Below are 11,853 nucleotides of genomic sequence, written 5' to 3'. Positions count from 1 at the left end.
TTTAAACAAAATTCAAGTCTCACTTTCCGCCCACACCGTACTTATGAACATAAATTTTATTTCTTTTTATTATAACTATAAGATAGCTTAATTATTTTTCTTTCATGCACAATTTGTAAAATTTCATTTGATCCATTAGTTAAAGAATTACATGATAATAACTTAAACGTGCACTTCTCCGAACGCTAGTTTACAGTCCGCCAATGTTTGTGAGAAGGGTAACTTTAGAGTTATAAATAAAAAATTATAGAAGCTACAGATTTAATTTTAGAAAAATCTTTATCTAAGGTTTTTTTTTGTAAAATTTTCTAAATTTTTTATTGGTCAAGTCAGTTTTTTTCTAAAGTTTATATTTTCGGAGTTATTTAAAAAAACATCTAATTTCGCAGTTCATTTGTTTAATAAAAAATGAAGCACCCACTTCTCGAGTAGAACTTTTTGATATGCTGTTTATTAAACATTTCTTAATTCAATTATAAAAAGTTCTATCTTGTTTGATTTTTTCCGAAGTGAAAATCTATATGCACTCCCCTAATTATAGCACCGCACGGCCCTGTTTCCACCCATTTTCTTATTGTAAACTTTTTCCTGACGTCATACCAAACACAATACAATAAATTGCAAGTCGATAGGTGCTGTATTTGAAAATGCATTTATTCCGGTGTTTTTTTTTGTTACTAAATGCCCTAGTCTATTAAACGTGTACCTCTAGACGAAAAACATTGTTAATCACCGGTCTATCTACTAAAAAAGTAGACACTTCTGTTTTAGTTGTAGTTAAAAGTCAATTAATAAATTATCGACGATATAAAGTCGACTTTTCCCCGCTTATAATGTCGCGATTGTTTGTTTTTAAGTAATAAAAATAAAACACTACGTAATAGTATCGTTCTTACTATCGTATCTTCTTTTCCTCTCGACTCCCACTGCATTTGCTGGCACATTTTTCGCCCCATCTCGCCTCCCAGCCGGTTTTCGCCAATGCCAATATATTTGGAACTGGAGTTTATTTAAAGGCCCATCAAAATTGCGGATGTGAAGATTCGGTGAAAGTTGCAGTAACGAGTACAAATAGGTATGTATGAATGCAACCAATTTTATTATTCTTTCACTCTTGTTTTATTGTTTAAACTCAATTTCAATGAAATTTTTACATATATATTGTTGTGATCTTGATTATTGATATGAGATGATAATTTTATATGTCATTTAATTTAATCAATGCATTACTAATAATCTAATTAATTTACCAGATCACATATCAATATGTTTTCAATCTCAGGGCTTTTTATAAAATTAATTACTTACATACGTGGCTTCTAAGTATTTCTTAATGGTTCCTAATCGGGATAGGAAAGAAAAGAGTAAAATAATAACACATATGGGTTACAATTGTAATCAAAATATTGTTTATTTTATTCAAATGGCAATCACTGCTTAATATTTGCTATATCTTATTATTCTTAAACATAACATTTACACATGGGAATCTTATTTTCTTTTGATTTCCAATTGAAAGTTTTTATTAACATTTAACTATTATAATTTATTAGCAACAATTCTATTTAAGTTTGATGAAGCTTTTCTGATATTATTGATTATGTTTCTTCAATTTTAAATGTGGTGTTTACTACGAAAAACCCATACATTCATGTCAAAAAAAATGAGACTGACCTTTTTCTGGTGCACTGAGAAAGTCTTCACACAAGACCCGTTTCCTGCTATCCTTGGCTGCAATCAAAACCTCGTCCTGGCTTCCAGTAATGTTCTCCTCTGAAACTAGCTCGTATAGCTCTCGTTTCCTGCTTCTGTCGTGATGCTGTCTTCTACCTTTTTCGAAACTGCAATCAGCTACCGGGAACTCTTGGCTCAAGGAGGTTCTTTTACTCTCAACCTGGCCTACCTCTCGTTCTACGATAGATACTCCACACTCACGGAACTACACAGGCTTTCTCACTCTCCGTACACTACCGTCTACTACTCGACTTCACTTCTCGACAGCTCAAAACATTCTGATCTCACTTTGTCATTCATTCCCCTACTTTCTAAATATCCCTTCCAGATTCACAAATCAAACTTCCACCACCAACTCTCATTCGCAGTATTCCTCAAAACCAATTTTTAAACTTTCTAAATATGCTTAATGGATTTCAAAGAAAATAGTTAATTCCCATTCTAAAATTACTTTCTACTATATACAAATTTTAATGACCTATTCTCTATTTCCACTTAGTCTTAATTAGCATCGGCTAATGACCGATCCTTCCGCGAACAACGATAATGACCTATTAACGATTTCACTTGAGTCTTATTTAATCACTTCTTAAAATTAAATATAACAATTTGTTGTATACAGGTTGTTCTAAATTTATATGCCCGTGGTTGAGAAAATTGAAAATATTTTATATTAAATTGAATTTTGTCTATAATTATCAAATTTTAATTTTCATATCAAATAGAAATATAACAAATCCCCGCCTTGTATTCGATAAAATTTATCTGCATTTTTAAATAAATTTTCTCGAGGCAAAACCAACTCCCTGTATATTTCATTACTTTAATCTATGTCTTATACCTTAACTTACTATCTACTTCATGTAATTCTGTCTTTTATTCGTGATATTTGTATACATCGTGAATATTATAAATTCCTCGGATCTTTTCCGAGTTCCTGTGCCTCAACTCATAACTATTTATCCCATTTTCATTATTCACGATATACGGGCCTTCGAAAACAGGCATCAACTTTGCGCAAATGCCCCCAGGAAGATTTGATACTCGTAATGCCCTCACGAGTACTTTTTCACCCTTTTGGAAAGTCACTGGTCTTCTTTTTCTATTTTGTTCCTGTCTTTGGATATATTTTTCGTTGCTTCGCCGTAATCTTCTCTGTACGGTTTCAATCACCTGTTGATATTCTTTTGGCTCTTGGTCTTCCCATGGCCTTATCGGCAATACACCCTTCATGATGTATTCTGGGGTCTCTTTTGTTACTGTGCTCGGAATTGTATTTAGATACCTTTCTATTTCCGCCATTTTCCTGTCCCAGTGGCGATGTTGACCATCTGTTGCAATGCGAAGAAATTTCGTCACTTCCTGTATGAATCGTTCCGAAGGATTACTCTGTGGATGCCTGATGCTGACAAAATTTGTCTCTATTCCTCGTTCTCGAAGTTGTCCCTTGAAACGATCATTTCGGAAATACGTTGCATTGTCCAGTAGAATCTTTTTTGGTGTTCCTACTATGGCTATAAAATTGTCGATTTTTCTTAATATTTCCTCCCCCTTTGTGGTGCGGCAACTATATAATTTTACGTATTTTGAAAACACATCCACCATTACCAGAATATGTTTGTTCCTTTTAGTGGTCATAATTAGATCGCTTAACATATCTATTGCTACAATGTCTAGTTTGTTTCGGGCTTCAATATTTTTGGCAACATTTTCGTTTTTGAAATTCCGACTCTTATATTTTTGACATACATCGCACTTCTGGGTAATTTCCTTTGCAATGCGGTAATCCTGTCGGCTGATGTAATTTTCCCTAAAAACGAGCCAAACTTTTCTGCTACCGATATGCCCATTGTCCTCATGTAATTTCTTTATTATCTTTTCGGCCAATGTCTGTGTCACTAAATATAGTTCCTTTCCGTCTATTCTCTTAAAATATATGTCATTTTCTACTTCCGCTCTTCTTTTCTCTCTTTCCTCTAGGTCTTCTTGGTTTGACCTTATCTCATTTAACGAATATATCCCTTCTTCTTGTATTAATCTATTTAGTCCCACCTGTAGAGTAATTGTTTCCTTTTTTCCCGTGTCCTCATCCCGTGTTAGAGCGTCGGCTATTATGTTGTCTTTTCCTTTTATATATCGGAACTCAAAATCATACTCCTGTAATAATAGAATGCCTCTATGTATTCTATTATTTACTAATCTATTCTTCATGATATGTACTAAAGCTGCATGGTCTGTTTCGATTGTGAATTTTGCTCCCAATAAGTAAAACCTCAATTTGTTTACGCAATATAGTACACTGGCAAACTCCAATTCTGTAACACTATATTTTCTCTCATGTGTTTTAGTCACTCGCGATATAAAACATATCGGCACTTCTTGGTCGTTTTGTATTTGAGACAGAACTCCTGCAAATTTTTGTATGGACGCATCAGTTCGGAGTATAAAAGGTAAATTGTAAATGGGGTGGTATATTTTCGTTCCTTTTGCGAATTCTCGTTTTAATGTTTCGAAAGCTTCCTCCTGTTCTTCTTTCCAATTCCATTTTATTCCTTTTTTAAGCAACTTTATCAGAGGGATTTCCTTTTGGCTCAAATCGGGAATCAGTTTTTTAAAATAATTAATCGTGCCAAGAAAACCTCTCAATGTTTTCAAATTCGTTGGTCTTGGGTATTCATCTATGAGCTTGACTCTGTCTTCGGCTAATCTTACTGTTTTGGTGTCCAATTGAAAACCCAAATAAATGACTTCTTTTTGAAAAAATTGACATTTTTCAATGTTTAATTTCAATCCCGCTGTGTCCAATTCTTCCAGAATTATTTCTATGTGTTTCAGATGACTCTGAGTATCTTGTGAAAAAATTAATAAATCATCGATATAATGAACTATGAAATCTTCGTGGCGATTCAAAATGGTATGTAGAGCTCGGACGAGTGCAGCACAAGCACTCTGCAATCCAAACGGCACTACCTTAAACCGGTAGACAATACCATCAATAGAAAAAGCGGTGTAGTTTCTACACTTTTCAGCTAACGGTATCAACCAAAAACTGTGTTTTAAGTCAATTTTCGAAAATATGTGTGACCCCGTGATTCTTCCAAAAATGGCCTCGATGTTTAGAGGTGATTCATATTGTGATACAGTGTGCTGGTTGATATTCCTGGCATCTAAACATAATCTCAATTCTCCACTGCTTTTCTTTACTATCACAATCGGGTTAACATACGGTGAATCACATCTTTCGATGATTTGATCTTCCAACATTTTATTTATTTCTTCTTTCACCTCTTGTCGATACTTGTATGGAATCGGGTAAGTCTTTGATCGAAAATTTCCCAAGTTTTTCACCTCAAATGAATGTTCGTACTTTTTAGCCACTCTGTTTTCCTCATTGATCAAATTTTCGTAGTTTCTTAACATCAACCGCAATTCTTTTTCTTTCCCTTCTCCACATATCAATTTTCTGTCTTTTTTCTCAGATTCTTCACACATGTTTACCGTGCATTCTGCATCCTCGTTTGCATATACCTCCTCTTCAAATACCACTGTTTCAATCATATTCTTTTCACTTTCATTTTTTTGCTTTATTTCTTCTTCTCCTGAGCTCGTCTCTTCTTTTGAGGAATCCCAGGTTTCCTTTGTTTCTGATACTCTCAAATTTTCTTCTTCTGGGCTCAACTCTTCTTTTGAGGAGCCACAGGTTTCATTTTCTTTTATCTTTTTCTGACCTTTTCTCCTTTTTTTTCTTTGTCCTTGCTTCGCTGCCAAATTCATTTCCACTGTTTGTTCTTTACCTGATTCGTCCGTATTTTGTTTCTCATGTTCCTTGTCCTGTTCTTTTTCTTTTTCTTCTGTTAGTTTCATCGTATTATTTTTAAAATCTATCACTACATGTTTTTCTGCCAATTCGTCCACTCCTACTATCATGTCATGTGACATGTTTGGCATTATTACACATTGTAGTGCATACATATTCTTGCCCAGTCGTACCATTACTCGTATGCCTTCATTTATAGTTGCCAATGTCCGTTTGTTTGCGCCCACTAAATTTACCCTAGGTATTTTATAAATTAAATTTGTTAAGTTAACTTCTTCTATTAGTTTTCTGTTGACCAATGTTATTTCAGATCCAGTGTCTATCATAATTTTAATTGGTTTCTCGTTGATAAATCCATCCACAAATTTTAAATTAACTCCATTTTTCTTTTCGTTGTTTCCTGCCAATTTAATAAACTCCTTGGGGTGACAAAAGATTCCTGTTTGATTTTTGGTTTTTAGTGAGCGCCGTCGTGAAGACGCCGGTTGCTCATCGTTGTTTATATTTTCGTCATAATGTCTCTCTCCGTCATATTCATCTGTCTGGGTATTATTTACTTCTCTTCTATTTTCTCTTGGTCTGTCGGATCTGTTTCGGTTTTCTCGATATCCCTGTTCATTTTGTCTACCATTATTTCTGTTTTCTTGATTTGAGCGTGTGGTGTTTCTATTCTGGTATTCTCGATTTCTGTCCTCATTCCATTGCCTATTTCTTTGTTCATAATTTCCTCTTCCGTTGTCTCTATTTTCGTTTTCCCTTCTGGGATTAAAATCTCGTCTTGTATAGTCCCTGCTATTTTGATTTCTACCTCTGTAATCTTGTGTTTCTCGGGGCCTGTAATCTTCTCGCGACCTTCTTGATTTTCTTTCTCTTAGACGTGATTCTCTTATTTGTAGGAATTGGCATAAACTATCTATGTCTTTGTAATTTTGCAATGTGATATGGTCTTCCAGCGTTTCCTCGAAATGTCTTGTAATCAGTTCGACTAATTGTTCCGATGAGTAATTATATTGTAAATGTTTTGCATTATTGTAAATTTGCAAAGCATATGTCCTTTCTGATACACCCATCCTATCATTGTATTTCCCATTTTGCAATTCCTTGTTAATTTCCAATTGTTGGACTTTTCCCCAGAAATAATTCAAAAATTTTTGTTCAAATTGTTGCCAATTGCCGAATTCTTCTTCTTTACTGTCGAACCATAGGCTTGCTTCATATTTGAGATGGTTTCTGATAGTTTCTTTTGCTGTTTCGAAATTTCCGATGTGCTGTATTTTCTTTTTCAGGCTATTTATGAACGGCACTGGGTGTAATCTTCTTACGTCCCCGCCAAACCTTATCTTCACGTCATCTGTGCTATGTATAACCATTTCTCTTCTTTCTCCTACATTTTGTTGTGTCCGGTTTTCGTTGACTTGTTTTTCTATTTCTGTGATTCTTTTTTCCACTTCTTCTCTGTCTACTTGAATAGCATTTTCCAACTTATTTTCCAAATTTTCTATTTCCTTTTTGTGACAATTCGTTATTTCCTTTATTTTGCTTTTGATTTCTTTAATCTCTGTCTCTTGTTGTCCCATATCGTTCTTGATCATTGTCAAACATCCTTTTACTTCCTTTTCATACTTTCCTATGCGTTCCTCCATTTTCTTGTTGTTCTCTTCTATTGCTTGTTTCATTTTTTGTTGTGTTTCATCCATTTTTTGATCCAATTTTTGTTGTGTTTCATCCATTTTTTGATCCACTTTATCCATTGTCCTTTTTGCTTCATCCATTGCTTGTTTTGTTTCTCTTTGATTGTCATCCAGTTTTTGTTGTGTTTCATCCATTTTCTGTTCCATTCTTTGTGACTGGAGTTGCATCATTTGTAATAGTTTATCTATTCCTGATAATTCTTGCTGTTCTGATGCCATGATTGTCGTGTCTAAGATATCTTCTTGGTCTGAATGTTCTTTTTGTTTTTTGTTGTCTTTGCTTTGGCTTCTTGTCACAGACATTTGTTTTCAAGAAGTACTGTCCCCGCCAAATATGAAATTTTACTAGTATGTTACCAAGACGACTTTTTCTCACCCAAATATTATAAATTGTCAATAAATATATCAAATGTAAATATCGTAAAAATAAAATATTAAATCAGTTATGTAAAATTTGTACCTAAAGAGATCTAAAATTTTATGTTATCAAATGTAAGTATCTCACTTTTTACCACAGGCATATAAATTTTCAAATACCGGCTTTACTCTTTCTATCCTTCAAATTTGCCACTAGAAATACTTTACAATGCCCTCCACGTTGGACGACAGTTGTTGTGATCTTGATTATTGATATGAGATGATAATTTTATATGTCATTTAATTTAATCAATGCATTACTAATAATCTAATTAATTTACCAGATCACATATCAATATGTTTTCAATCTCAGGGCTTTTTATAAAATTAATTACTTACATACGTGGCTTCTAAGTATTTCTTAATGGTTCCTAATCGGGATAGGAAAGAAAAGAGTAAAATAATAACACATATGGGTTACAATTGTAATCAAAATATTGTTTATTTTATTCAAATGGCAATCACTGCTTAATATTTGCTATATCTTATTATTCTTAAACATAACATTTACACATGGGAATCTTATTTTCTTTTGATTTCCAATTGAAAGTTTTTATTAACATTTAACTATTATAATTTATTAGCAACAATTCTATTTAAGTTTGATGAAGCTTTTCTGATATTATTGATTATGTTTCTTCAATTTTAAATGTGGTGTTTACTACGAAAAACCCATACATTCATGTCAAAAAAAATGAGACTGACCTTTTTCTGGTGCACTGAGAAAGTCTTCACACAAGACCCGTTTCCTGCTATCCTTGGCTGCAATCAAAACCTCGTCCTGGCTTCCAGTAATGTTCTCCTCTGAAACTAGCTCGTATAGCTCTCGTTTCCTGCTTCTGTCGTGATGCTGTCTTCTACCTTTTTCGAAACTGCAATCAGCTACCGGGAACTCTTGGCTCAAGGAGGTTCTTTTACTCTCAACCTGGCCTACCTCTCGTTCTACGATAGATACTCCACACTCACGGAACTACACAGGCTTTCTCACTCTCCGTACACTACCGTCTACTACTCGACTTCACTTCTCGACAGCTCAAAACATTCTGATCTCACTTTGTCATTCATTCCCCTACTTTCTAAATATCCCTTCCAGATTCACAAATCAAACTTCCACCACCAACTCTCATTCGCAGTATTCCTCAAAACCAATTTTTAAACTTTCTAAATATGCTTAATGGATTTCAAAGAAAATAGTTAATTCCCATTCTAAAATTACTTTCTACTATATACAAATTTTAATGACCTATTCTCTATTTCCACTTAGTCTTAATTAGCATCGGCTAATGACCGATCCTTCCGCGAACAACGATAATGACCTATTAACGATTTCACTTGAGTCTTATTTAATCACTTCTTAAAATTAAATATAACAATTTGTTGTATACAGGTTGTTCTAAATTTATATGCCCGTGGTTGAGAAAATTGAAAATATTTTATATTAAATTGAATTTTGTCTATAATTATCAAATTTTAATTTTCATATCAAATAGAAATATAACAATATATACATATATATATATATATATATATATATATATATATATTGCGAAAATGTTGTGTCCTATAGGTTTATATATTTAATTCAAAAACTCGCGACAGCACTTTCGTGGTCATCGCAATTTTCGTAAGTACTATTCCAAAAGTTTATTGTTGTTTGCGAATAGATGATAAATTGATTTAGAAAAAGAAAATATATTTTTTAAATTGATTGCCAAAAATTAAGAAGTTTGTGATTTTTAATTAGTTTTGTGATGTTTTCGATCATCTTCTACATCCATTTTCCACCAGGTTCTGGGTTGACCTCTTCTCTGACGCCATCCAATGGTACTTGACAGTTGCATTCTCGGTAATCTACCCTTTGGCATCTTAGTCGTTATATACTTATTACTCCTAGTATGCTAGTGATCCCATATAGGTAACTCTCCCAGATGTTCGTTTGTTCTTCTGATCCAAACCACATTCTTCATTTTTTTTTCCAAATATTTGCCTTAGTACTTTTTGTTCCCATATCTGCACCATTTCTTGTTGCTTTTTATTTAATGATGCATAAGTTACTATATTCTTAATAATTGTTCTGTTTTATTTTCCGTTTTGGATATCTTCTTCTATATTTGGTTTTCGTGTTATACCTAAATTGTTTCTCGCTATTCGAACCTCTCAACTTCCTCAAATCTATGTGTTTTTAAAATTTTTCGTCAGTTTGTAAAAAAAATTCAACATCCCGTATCTCGAAAACGAAGCATTTGAAACGGTCATTATTTTTCATGCACAATTTCGCCCTAAAGTTTGTAGCACTTATTTAGAAACACCCTATTATATTGATGAAGAACGCTGCTAGTTGTTGAAATACCTAACTTTTTTATTATCCAACATAAGCGAATGAATCAAAAAGCAAAATGTTAAGAAAGCCTAAGGCTACAGTTGAGTTTTAGTTTCAATATTTTATATACGCCAGAATATTCCACAGGGTTTTCTGAACTTTGAGGAAAACCACACTATCATTGTTACACCCGGTATACAATAACACTTACTTGTTTAGCAATAATATTAATATTATTACACCGATATTGTTAAGGAATAAGGATATAACATACTAAAAAAATCACTTAAATCGGCCAACAGGTTTAGAAAATACGAGACTTCAAAAATGACCAAATTTTTAAGTGGGCCGATTTCTATGCACGTAAGTTTATATTCATTAGATCCCGAGATATAGAAAATGATAGTAGTTTTAAGTTACCTTTTTTAGTTTTTGAACTCGTGCATTTGTCGGCTCCCAGCTCCCCCTTCACTTACCACGACTAGTCACCAATTGAACTACATTTTTAAAAATTCGTGTAAAATACCAGCTTTTCTAATATGTAAAATGATTTTTTCTACGGACAATATTTTTAAAGTTATTCTAAATGTTTATAAACTACAAAACTTTACAAATTTGGCATTAGGGTTTATGAATATTTTAGATAATTTTTATCTTTCTTTTGTACATTTTGATAGCATCAGTTTTATACCTAATTTTATTTTGCATACGCAGAATTGCCCTATCTTCATTATTTTCTTTCTTATGTTATTGTAAAATAAAGGTCTCTGGGAAAAACAATTAGAATAACTCTTAAACTAATTAATGGATCGGTTTCAAATTTTGAGGGTTTGGTAAGTACCCCAATATCCAACTTTGGGTGAAACAATAGTTCTAAGGTAGTTTTAGTAAAAGTTGTAAACAAATAACGATTTTCACTTATTTTGCTGTTTGTGTAGCAACAAATTAACTTTTTAACTTTTAAAAATCGGCATTTTGAAGGTTTTTTAATGTTCTAATAAATTAAATTTTGTAATTTTATTTCCACTATTTAGCTTTTGAATGGGGTGCAAAAAATCGAAAAAATCGCGATTTTTGCACTAAATTGTTAATAATTAAAAAACGAACGCGGACTCTAGGCAGGAAACAGGTAGGTTTCTTCCTATAGGTCTACAATAACTAAAAAAGTAGTCAGCTATCTGGATCTTTGAGTGTCCCGAACATGGTCCATTTCTAGCTTATTACCCTGGAGTATTTGTAAAATGTTAAAAACAGTTACGGCCTTGTCATTACTAGTATATTCAATTAAGCATTTAACCAATTAGGCAGCAGGTGGAATATGTTTTACTCGAGTAAAGCCCGAAATTTGAACTATTTAAATTATATTTCGGACTTAATATCAGATATTGCCGATACCTCGCGAGTACTTCGCACTTTATCCGGGTAATCCTAGAATTACCCGTTCACCTAACTTTACCCGTAACATATACATTGACAATATGTCATATGAATGTGAAGCGAGTTTGTCTTAAGGCGGCTACACAATTGCACGGGAACGGGAACGAGAACGGAAACGAGAACGGGAAAAAAGTTAACCTCTACGTAAATCAATGTGTAGATGCACAATAACCGAGAACGAGAAGCTGTCCGGTAACGAGAACGGGAAAGTTGCCCATGTTTCAACTTTCTCGTTCCTGTTGTATTCCCGGAACCAATCAGAAGGCAGTATTAAAAATACTGTCAAATGCCCAATAAAAATTTTACTCTGGGCTAATTAGCAAAATTCATGGAAAAGTTATTTACCAGCAATTTTATTGCTGGAATTTAATATTATGATACTAGGTATATATTAATAATATAGGTATGCAAAATCCGCAGATAGTGTGCTACTTTTT

General features: G+C 33.2%; 1 protein-coding gene across 1 annotated transcript in view; it reads left to right on the top strand.

Moving 5' to 3' along the window:
- Positions 1–685: 685 nt before the first annotated feature.
- The window catches only part of LOC126879075 (cytochrome P450 9e2-like), a 114,659-nt gene continuing 103,491 nt past the window's right edge, over positions 686–11,853 (top strand). The window contains exon 1 of the mRNA XM_050641989.1: positions 686–1,075. The gene's annotated coding sequence lies outside the window, so the exon portion shown is untranslated. The remainder of the gene's footprint in view (positions 1,076–11,853) is intronic.

Source organism: Diabrotica virgifera, chromosome 1, assembly GCF_917563875.1.
Source record: "Diabrotica virgifera virgifera chromosome 1, PGI_DIABVI_V3a".
Lineage (NCBI taxonomy): Eukaryota > Metazoa > Arthropoda > Insecta > Coleoptera > Chrysomelidae > Diabrotica > Diabrotica virgifera.
The sequence above is the reverse complement of the archived record's forward strand: the minus strand, read 5'-3'. Positions and strand labels throughout refer to the sequence as shown.